The following is a 12,252-nucleotide window of genomic DNA, read 5'->3' as shown; positions in this document are numbered from 1 at the left end:
CCATCCAGCCATCTCTGTTGTCCCCTTCTCCTCCTGCCTTCAATCTTTCACAGCATCAGTGTCTTTTCAAATGAGTCAGTTCTTCTCATCAGGTGACCAAAAAATCGGAGTTTCAGCTTCAGCATCAGTCTTTCCAATGAACACTCAGTACTGATTTCCGTTAGGATTGACTAGTTGGATTTCCTTGCCGTGTCCAAGGGACTCTCAAGAGTATTCTCCAACACCACAGTTCAAAAGCATCAATTCTTTGGCGCTCAGCTTTCTTTAGAGTGCAACTCTCTCATCCATACATGACCACTAGAAAAACCATAGCTTTGACTAGATGGACCTGTGTTGGCAAAGTAATGTCTCTGCTTTTTAATATGCTGTGTAGGATGGTCATAACTTTTCTTCCAAGGGCATCTTTTAATTTCATGACTGTAGTCACCATCTGCAGTGATTTTGGAGCCCCCCAAAATAAAGTCTGTCACTGTTTACACTGTTTCCCCATCTATTTGCGATGAAATGATGGGACCAGATGCCATGATCTTAGTTTTCTGAATGGTGAGTTTTAAGCCAACTTTTTCACTCTCCTTTTTCATTTTCATCAAAAGGCTCTTTAGTTCTTCTTTGCTTTCTAGCATAAGGGTGATGTCATCTGCATATCTGAGGTTATTGATATTTCTACCAGCGATCTTGATTCCAGTTTGTGCTTCATCCAGCCCAGAGTTTCTCATGATGTACTCTGCATAGAAGTTAAATAAACAGGGTGACAATATACAGCCTTGACATACTCCTTTCCCTATTTGGAACCAGTCTGTTGTTCCATGTCCAGTTATAACTGTTGCTTCCTGACCTGCTTACAGGTTTCTCAAGAGGCATTTCAGGTGGCCTGGTATTCCCATCTCTTTAAGAATTTTCCATAGTTTGTTAATATCCACACAGTCAAAGGCAAACATCTGACAAAATGTGGTCCACTAGAGAAGGCAATGGCAAACCACTTCAGTATTCTTGCCTTGGGAATCCCATGAACAGTATGAAAAAGCAAAAAGATATGACACTTAGAGATGAACTCTCCAGGTCAGTAGGTACCCAATATGCTACTGGAGATCAGTGGAGAAATAACTCCAGAAAGAATGACGAGATGCAGCCAAAGCAAAAACAACACCCAGTTGTGGATATGACTGGTGATAGAAGAAAGGTCCAATGCTGTAAAGAGCAATATTGTATAGGAACTTGGAATGTTAGGTCCTTGAATCAAGACAAATTAGAAGTGGTCAAACAGGAGATGGCAAGAGTGAATGTCAACATTTTAGGAATCAGCAAACTAAAATGGACTGGAATGGGTGAATTTAATTCAGATGACGATTATATCTACTATTGTGAGCAAGAGTCCCTTGGAAGAAATGGAGTAGCCATCATAGTCAACAAAGGAGTCTGAAATGCGGTACTTGGATGCAATCTCAAAAATGACAGAATGGTCTGTTTGTTTCTAAGGCAAACCATTCAACATCATAGAAATCCAAGTCTATGCCCCGACCAGTAATGCTGAAGAAGATTTTAATGGATTTGTCTAAAAAGAAATACATTCCATTGTCTGCAAAAGCAGTATTTATACTTTTTACTTTAAAAAAAAATACCTTGAAGATAACACATACCTACAGAATTTAAATAGTTCTCACAAGACATCTATTAGGTAGAGTTGGTTTATCTTAAACTCTGTTCACTAGGAGAATCCAAATTTCAGAGAAGTAATTTAATTGGACAAAAGTCATATACATATAGTAAGACAGAGAGAGAGAGACAGTGTATGTGTGTGTGTGTGTGTGTGTGTGTGTGTGTGTGTTGGGGAGGTGGCAGAGACAAAGGGAAGTGTAAGAATTCTTAGTCTGTTTTCTGTCTCTAGCGTTTTTTCCTTCTTAACACAAGTTGGACGTTAAGTTTAAAGAAAGTCACATGGGGGAACATGCTTTACTGTGTTCCAGAAATGGATTTAATTAGTAATCAGTAATGAAAATATAAATTTCTGGACTCCAGAATGCACTTTAAATGATTTGTGAGCCGGTGAGCATTTCATCATTATGGTCATCTTGGTCATCATCCTTACTGTGGTGTTAATGACAAGCACAGATATATCATTTCCTATGTATTCAAGCAGTGCTTTCTTTTATACCCATAATGGTTATATTTATTTATAAAACATGTAAAGTTTATTTATAACATACTAATGTAATATATATATACATATGTACACACACACACATACATACATGTACACACACACACACACACACACACACACACTCTGGAAAAGGGAATGGCAATCCACTCCAGTATTCTTGCCTGGAGAATCCCCATGGGCAGAGGAGCCTGGCGGGTCACAGTCCATGGGGTTGCAAAGAGTCGGACATGACTGAGCAACACTACATTACTACACTATACACACACAAATGTATGTATTTACATATTTAATTTCTCATGTTCAGCCCTATGGAGAGTTAGGTAATATTATTTCCATATCACACTACTAGTCAATCAACAGATATTTCTGACACCTTAAGAAATGTGTAGTGGGGTAATGGATCATTTCCCGCTGTGAGAACAGTGGTTCACATTTGACATACGTGCCAACATGAACAATAAGAACAAATTCTATGTATGTAAATGCAAAGAGTGGTTACCACTGATTTTAGATGTTTATAAAATCTACACATCTTTAATTTTCTGTAATAATCTGTTATGCATCTATAGTTTATAAAAACTTATTTAAACCTAATTGTGTCTTGGATTATTGTGACTTTTTGGTGATTGGCTCTACTTGATAGTTAAAGACCTGCAATTTAGGAAGCAGATCATTTGTTCATGTTGTGGTTATTATAATATAGCAGGAAGAAGACATGACTACCGCAGACTGTAGCAAACCCGGATGCAATTTTAAAGGATGTCTTTTCCCCTTGTCTCTAGTGTCTACCTGTGTGGATGTCTAGTTCTCTAGACTGACTTACTGCTCTGTCTTTACATCTGTTTTCTATATCCTTGATGCTTCCGAATGTTTGCTTTTTTGCCAGCTCCTCAGGGACTCTTACTATTTCTATTTTTCATGAACTGTTTTTCTAGTTTCAAATTAACCTGTTGCTGCATGATGCAGACATGACATTCCTTTAGAATTTAAGTACCTCAGTACAATTAGATAATAACCTCTTAACATAAAATCATATATTATTGAAAAAAAGTTGTGTCAGTTATCTCAATTATGTGAAAGCAAACCAGTAAACATCCTGGACCAATGGGCTGCATATTGAAACAATGCTTATATAATTCACATAAGTACTGATACAAATACTTCACAGTGGTGCTACAGTGCTAATTCTGAAGAGTTGAAGATCATTTTGTTCATCTATCATTCCTTACCAAAACCAGGTATGTCTCACTGGTAGTCATGTAACTTCCAGCATGATAAAGTAACATTTTGATCAATGTGATCTGTAATTCACTTAAAGGCCAATAGCATAAAATACATTTCAGTGGTCTAAAGATTTTGACCATAATAGATAGTAAAACTTTTTTCTGGAGTTTCTTCAGTGCAGTCTAATATATTCAAGAATGTATGTGATTCAACTTTGAAGAAGTTTGTTAATTTTATTTAATCTAGAACTGTGCATGTTTATTAGACTCAAAACACTTTGACATAGAACATTTCCAACATCCTGCAAGATTTGCTTTGAAGATTTAAAGAATATGTTATGTAACTAATGAAACAATGAGAACTCTAATAAAAAATCAAGATAGGGTCCCACTAAGTCACCTTAAAGTATGCCACCTTAGACAAGGTTTTAATATCTCTTCTGGATGATTTTCCTAATCTATACAGTATCTAGAATAGATTAATTGATCTTGAAGGCCACTGATAATTATAAAAAAAGCTTAATAAAAACAGATGTAGAACATTTCCAATACACATCATTAAGCTTGGTAAAGCCAGTAATATAAAAATAGATGAAGATAAAGTGTAATTTATATGTAAGTTATAGCAGTGAGTATCAGCATATGCAATGAACTTCATAATTTTCAGAGCTCTTTTGCATTTGAACTTTACAACCACTCTGTAGATGAAATCATTTTATTATCCCCATTTTACAAATAAAGAAACTGCATATCTAACAGTGAAATTTTAGTAAGTGGCAAACCAAAGACTTAAATCCAGGCTTTTTCCAATTCCACATGTTATTGCCACTATGCTACTACAAGTATAAGTACCACTATTGCTGCTATGATCATAATGAAAAATTGAAAAACAACATTTGCTATGTTAATTGCTTTCCAGACACTTCTATTCTCATTTTTCCTTCCCAAACTGTTCAGAAGAATGGAGAGATTAAATAGTATTATAATCACCTGTCATATTTCAAATATAGTTTTTCAGTTAAGAATGGTTGAGCTGGTATCTTTGCAAGAAAAAATACGACAAGTAACTTGTTAAGCTAGGAATGACTACTTGGCCTACAGAAATTAACTGTTAACATGCTGGTTTAAAATAATTAGTATGTTATACAAACATCACATTTCAAATGTGTTCTATATGTTTGGTGAAGCACAGAATCTTTTAATAGTATTAATCATTTTAAATCATTGTTTCCTGTCTAAATTAGGAAGCTTATTCAATTCTAATGATTTCTGGTAAACTAATCCTAACTTTTGACCACCTATCATTAAATACTAGAATCTGACATAATTGCTATACTTTAAAAAATTGCCTTTGAGTTATTTCCATAAGAGACTTGCTTTCTTCTCTAAATTTTTATCTTTAAAGAATTTAGATGTCTTAACAAGGTGCTGGTGTATTGTGTATTTACAGTAACATTTTGAGGCAACAAACATCCTTTCTGCTTTCTTTTGTTTGTAGCTGAGGATTAACTTGAAATTATTTTATTTAGTCATACTGCTGTTGCTGCTGCTAAGTCACTTCAGTCGTGTCCAACTCTGTGTGACCCCATAGACGGCAGCCCACCAGACTCCCCCATCCCTGGGATTCTCCAGGCAAGAACACTGGAGTGGGTTGCCATTGCCTTCTCAAATGCATGAAAGAGTTATACTGCTACTTAATACCAAAGATGAAGATGAGAAGCTGGGTCTCATGATTTTCATCTATTGCATTTCACACTAAAGTAGTTATCTTCCTTCAAAGATTTCTTAGTATCATGTCTCCCTGATACCAAATGAAAATAAATCTACTCCACTGAGACATAAAACAATTAATTATTGTGCTTTCCTTAGAAAACAGATTTTCAGGTGTCGTATGATCTCAAACAAATGCTGTATTTTCAAGAGCATTGCACCATTCAGTAGTAATCAGAGGAGTAATCATAAACCCATGATAAGTATTACATGGTATCCCCATCAAACCACATAATCACATACACAGGCACACATGTTAGAGAAAAATTACAACCACTCTGTAGATGAAATCTCTGTCTCAAAAAATTAAGAACATGACTACTAAGGGAATCCAAAGAATAGGTTATGTGTTCTCTGACCTTGGGGTATGAGGATGAGCACCCAACTAATGTCAGCCCAGAAGACTATCTCTGATCAAAGAGTAGAAGACAGGCCACTCTACAAAAAGAGTTTTGTTCAGTTAGAAGTAATTAGAGGTACTAACTTTTTTGAGATGCTTAGAACTATGACCAGCTGCCACATGACTAATTATAGTTATACAAACATCACCAACTGTTCGTTTTTATTAAATGTCTGCTCTGTGTCCAACTCTCTGCCAGTCTCTGTGAGAAATGTACTTGGAAGGCCCAATGTCTGCTCTAAATCGTGCTCTCTAAATCTGGTTATGAAAAAATCCATATGTATGACTGAAACAGGTTACTGTCTCTTCCTGCCAGTGTCATTCAGGGCAGGAACCTATGAACCGGGAGGACAGTGCTTTTAGAGAGGTAGTTCTTAAAGCCAAAGTGTAGCCCACAGAGCACTCGCATTAGAATCTTGTAATATGTGAATATTCTTGGATCCCATCCCAGACCCATTACATGTACAGTCTGTGGTTATAATACAGAAATCTAGATTTTAGAACCTTCTCATATTATAATTCTATATACCAAAGGTTGAGAACCAATGTTTTTGTCAATGGCAAGGAGAGGTTTATTGGCAAAGGCCCCTTTCAGTGATCACTATATTATGGCATTTTTTTTTCCAGATAATTTCTGATCATAATGATTTTCAAGTCTCCATTTGACTCTCACAGCATTTCCACAACCCTCTATTCCAATCTCATCTTCATGCTGGGGCCCTAGCATAGAGGCCCACATGGAAACACTAGATCCAGGTAAAACATTGAGTACTCCAGTACTCTTGCTTGGAAAATCCCATGGACGAAGGAGCCTGGTAGGCTGCAGTCCATGGGGTCGCCAAAAGTCGGACACGACTGAGCAACTTCACTTTCACTTTTCACTTTCATGCATTGGAGAAGGCAATGGCAACCCACTCCAGTGTTCTTGCCTGGAGAATCCCAGGGACGGGGGAGCCTGGTGGGCTGCTGTCTATGGGGTCGCACAGAGTTGGACATGACTGAAGCGACTTAGCAGCAGCAGCAGCAGTAGCAGCAGCAGCAGCAGAACTCTTTTGTCAGCAACTTTTGTTTAATGGCTGTTGATCCATTTATATACTTGCCAAAGTGTCTTCCTATTTTTCTTACACCTACACATCACCCTCACACATCCTTCTAAAAAGTCCTCTTCTCATCTTTTATATAAAATATTTCATTTTCTGTATATTGGAGGTTCATTATACCCATTTCTATGGCACTGATTTCAATGTAAAATGTTTACTTTTTGCATTTAATCTTGCATTTAAATGGATGCAATTTAATGTAATTTTGTCAAAATTCAATGTAATTTTGTCAAAATTCAATGTAATTTTGTCAAATAGAGAATAAATTTCTACAAGGTAAGAGACATGTTGTACTTCTCTTCCCTCAAAAGGGACCAACAGAAAGCTCTGTGGACAGAAGGACCTGCATTACTTGTTCCTAATATGACTTTACAAAGATGGACCAACTGATAGAAATCTTCACTTCCTTTGTATAATGTCTTAATATAACTGATCTCCTAATGGCTCTGCCTAGGGACCTTCAGTTCATTCTGTCTCAAGAAGAGCAATCTAGGTTCATATAATATGTGTACTTTGGCCGCCCTGGTAAAATGAAAAGTTAATGCTAATGTGATGCTGTAAAAGGAAATAACCCCAACAACCATCATTTTGTTACATGCTTGCTGAAAATATTCTGCTAGGAATTGAGTACACCTATTATAATTCAAAATAATGATTTAAAAAGTGGCCTTTCTAGATTCCACATATAAGGGATGACATGATATTTCCCCTTCTCTGTCTGACTTAATTCACAAAAGGAGTGATGCAAATGAACTTACTTAGAAAACAGAAGCAGGCTCACAGATTTTGAAACTGAAAGAGAGTTTATGGTTGCCAGGGGTTGGGGCAGGGGCAGATAGGGGAAAGGGATATTTAGGGACTTTGGGATGGGTATGTACACACTGCTATATTTAAAATGCATAAGCAATAAGCACCTAGTGTACAGCACAGGGGACTCTGTTCAATGTTATGTGGCAGTCTGGATGGGAGAGGGGTTTGAGGGGGGATGGATACATGCATATGTATGGCTGAGTCCCTTTGCTGTTCACTTGAAACTCTCACACGTTTGTTAATTGGCTAAACCCCAGTACAAAATAAAAGTTTTTTTTTTTTTTCAGAATGACTTTTCTAATAACATACAAGGAGTGCTTATGTGGCCATTGCATCAGTGCATAATAATTGGTGGAATTCACTAAAATGAATAGAGATAAAGATAGTTGCTGATATAGAGATATCTCTCCTCAAATGATTTCTGGTGTCTTGTCTTCCTGATACCACATGAAAAAATTTTTGGCATCAATTTTTTGGAATAAGTCTCAGTACCTTGACTTACCCAGCATTTTATTTTATTTTTCTAAATTAATGCTTGTAGTGAAATATTTATGGTAATGTTCTCAGGTTGACATAATGATACATAGCCTTAATCTTTATTCATAAAACTGTTTCTGGAAAGCAACTGACAGGAAATTCTCTCTAAAGTAATGGGTGTGTTCATATCTGAGGTATGGAGTCACACATGCTACCTAATAATTTATGACCAATTACAGAAAATGTACTTAGGTACTGCAGCTTGCGAGTATTATCTCTTTACAATAGATTCAAGATTTTCTTACAGTTAATCAATCTCACTTTAACTCCGATGCTCTTTTTTTTTTTTTTTTAAAGCAGGAGATAAAGTAGTGGGGTACAGATGTACACTGTGAATTAATTAAGTCTACATATATGGGTGTATTTGTATGTGTAAAGGTAGAGACAAAATTGAAAATCACTATTCTTACAGATATAAGCAGGAGGATAGGGGTCCAGGTGTAAACTATCCTGGCAAGAAATTTGGCATTATTTTTCAGATGGATTTCAAATCATATATAGCTTTGATTCAGAAATGCAACTTCTAAGAATTTGTTTCAGGTAAAATCAGGGACATACACAGAAATAATGGAGCAAAAACCCTCATTGTAGTGTTGCTTTTAATAGAGATAATGAGAACTAAGAGTCCAACAGAGCTGGATTCATTAAACAATTAAACTATAACATATCTCCCAAGAAGGAATGTTAAAGACTCATATATAAGTAATGAAGAAAATGCTGTTGGTAATGGAAAATGCTCAAGACATAACATTAAATGAGGTGATAAAATTATATGCAGATGTTTTATATGTTTTGCGTAGATATGTATAATTACATGAGATTTGAGCAAAAAATACAAGAGAAACATACCAAAATAGTAAAATCTGTTAGTCCTGAGGGTTAGGATCCCAATAAAATTTACCTTTTTTTTGTTGTATGCTTTCCAAACTGCCTTGATTAATCATGTATTACTTTTACAATGATAAAACAGTTACATATGAATGCATATCAGGAGTATAATCATTTTCATATACTTAAGAAAAATGAGAAAAAGCTTACATGAACATAGACATAGAGGGAGCTAAATTGTGCCAGAGTCCTTGGCTAGATATAGGTTTCTTAATATTTGAGAATTTTCAAGTCTCCATTTGACTCTCACAGCATTTCCACAACCCTCTATTCCAATCTCATCTTCATGCTGGGGCCCTAGCATAGAGGCCCACATGAAAACACTAGATACTCAAGACACTTGTTCAGGATGTTGAGGATAGTCATCTTTAGCACTGTTTTTGCAGTCTTTGTTCTCCCCAGCCCTCCAAATACCTAACTTTATTTCCAACAAAACTCTTCCATATACAGAAATAGCCAATATGCACACACCAATGGCCATTTACCATACCCAGGTAAAACTGCAACTGGCACTTTTATGAGCTACATTATGTTTTACTTTCCAGAAGAAAAAATCATTTTGACAAACTTTCAAGAAAGAGGATATTTCAGGGAATACAAAGGGGTGCCCAACAAATATCTGTTTAAAGGTAGGAGTTAGCAGAAAGGAAAAAAAGGATAAATAATGATGGCTGTGGGCATCAAAAAGCTAACAATAAGAGAGAAGAGAAAGGGCCATGTATTAAAAACTAACAATAGCAAAAGTATGGACATCAACAGGAAGATAATTATACAATAGAGAGAGAATATTTTTATGTATCAGGATCTGTTGAAACACAGATTTGTTAGGAAAATATTTTATATCTCATAGACTCATTGAATCAAGTTGAAATAGGCTCTAAGGTAAGTTTTCAGGAAAAAAAATCATAGAACATACTGATGTTTAAGCATGAAAAGTGAGACATAGCTGCTGTCAACTCCAAACACATGCTACTTATGCTGATATGCCCAAACTTTCACCTCTCCTCCAACTCTGGCGCTACACAGAAAATCACTTAGTAAACAGGAAAAATATGCAGTGCTACATCTCCAACCCAAAACTGTACCCTAACTGGTTTCTGATTAAATCACTGCTAAAACCCTTGCACTGGGGTGGAATGAACCCCACACAGGACCCATTGCCTGAGAGTAGGCAATGCATAGATTCGTCAAGAGAAGGCCACTTTGAACTTGTTTCCTCATTTGAAAAACAAGGGACTTGGACCTCTTTTCAAAGATTCTTTGATTTTTTTTTCATAAGTGTTTGGTTAAAAAATAATAAGGGTCTTTGTTTGAAGGTCTACAAAGTCCTGCAAGTCATCATAAATTTGGAATATTTATTGCTTAATATAAATTTGCACGCTGGAGAAACTCATCATTGGCTTCTGATCTCTGATGTTCCTGCGGCTACGTTCTCACCCTTACTCTTGTGCGTTTTCAAAACTCATGGTGCTGCCTGACTCAGGGGTACTTTTCATCTAAACCAAGGGCATTGGAGAAACCATTGCTTATCCCTTGAGTCATCTGTGGTGGATGCTATTATTGATAGTGGCATTTTGCCTGTTCTTAGATGACCAACGAACTCTACTCTCTTGTTTCCCATATTTGTGTCTTACACATTCTGAAATTTGAACTTTTTGCTTGTTCTTCGCTTTTCTTTGTGCTTTGTTCTTTGCTTTTGCTTGTTCTTTGCTTTTTCTTGGTCTGTAATTTGAGTTCTCAAAACTCAAATATACTTGTTCACGTTATCTGAAAATTCTGTGCAGAAAGTTCTTGTTTCAGTTTATGAGTAGAAAATACAAACCATAATGATAATCTTAGATTTACTAGTTTTATTTTCTACTTCTTGTAAGTAAATCCAAAAGTTGCTGGCATTTATTTTTGTAATTTTTTGAACTATACATTTAAACGGAAAAACAACTTCTTGATATGGGAGTTGTCTACCTAGAAATGGAACTTAGCAGATAATCTGATACCCTATATAAAGTAAAATTGTGATTCATCATATAAAGCAATAGAGAGGCTGTCGCTTTAGACCCTAGAATCAAGCTAGAGTCCAGAGGTTACTCTGATATTTCTTAGTTATATGACTTAAGAAAATTTCGATGAATCTCTGTGTGTTTCTGTTTCCTCATATAAGGGTGTAAAAAAAAAAATATCTATTTCACAGAATAGTTAAAAATGAGAGTGCAAGTTGGTCAGTTGTATCCAATTCTTTGTGTCTCCATGGACTGTAGAGTCGATGGAATTCTCCAGGCCAGGATACTGGAGTGAATAGCCGTTCCCTTCTCCAGGGGATCTTCCCAACCCAGGGATTGAAACCGGGTCTCCCACATTGCAGGCAGATTCTTAACCAGGTGAGCCAACAGGGAAGCCGAAGCCTGTAAAAAAATCTCTATTTCACAGAGTAGTTAAGAATAGTAAATGAAATAACACCAAAAAAGCATTTAGCACAATGCTTAGCAGTTAGCCTATAACTAGTAAGTATCTGGGCTTCTCTGCTGGCTCAGATGGTAAAGAATCCACTTACAATGAGGGATACCAGGTTTTGATCCTTGAGTTGGAAATATCCCCTGGAGGAGGGCGTGGCAACCCACTCCAGTATTCTTGCCTGGAGAATCCCTCATGGACAGAGAAGCCTGGTGGGGCTACAGTCCATGAGGTCACAAAGAGTCGGACATGACCAAGCAACTAAGCAGATACAGTAAATATTTAGGAAATTTTGTTATTTTAAGTACATTATGCAAGGTAACAAGGTAGGTTATATACTATCATGGTGTTCCACAATACAATGACTGACCATGTTCTGGGGATTGTAATCCATATGAGACAAATTGTAGAATCTGTGCAGTGAGAACTGAGCTTCTCAATTTAGGTACAGTTTTCCACAGGGATATATGACTGTGCAGAGAATTAACATCACACATTTCAGGAGCATTTATTTTACTTGAAAAGTAATCTTATGAAATTTTAATATTAAAAAGGAAAATTTGGTAGGAAGTGAATAAATACCTAGATTAATTTGTATAATAAAATGTTAGATTTCAAAGAAAATTCCTGTTAACCTAGAGATGTTTGTGGGCATTTGCTTTTCTAACATGAGAAACATTTCTAGAGGAAAGTTTGTGAGGCACTGGAAAGAAAACAAAGCAAGAAAAAAAATGTATTGGCTGCATCAGAATCTTGGTTTCTGCTGGTTGTTTGGGTGTTGATGGCCCATGACAATGGGCTTCCCTGGTGGGTCAGATGATAAAGAATCTGCCTGCAATGCGGGAGACCTGGGTTTGATCTCTGGGTTGGGAAGATCTCCTGGAGGAGGGTATGGCACCACTTCAGTATTCTTAC

Source organism: Capra hircus, chromosome 15, assembly GCF_001704415.2.
Source record: "Capra hircus breed San Clemente chromosome 15, ASM170441v1, whole genome shotgun sequence".
NCBI classification, from domain to species: Eukaryota; Metazoa; Chordata; class Mammalia; order Artiodactyla; family Bovidae; genus Capra; species Capra hircus.
This window is presented reverse-complemented; position numbering follows the sequence as displayed.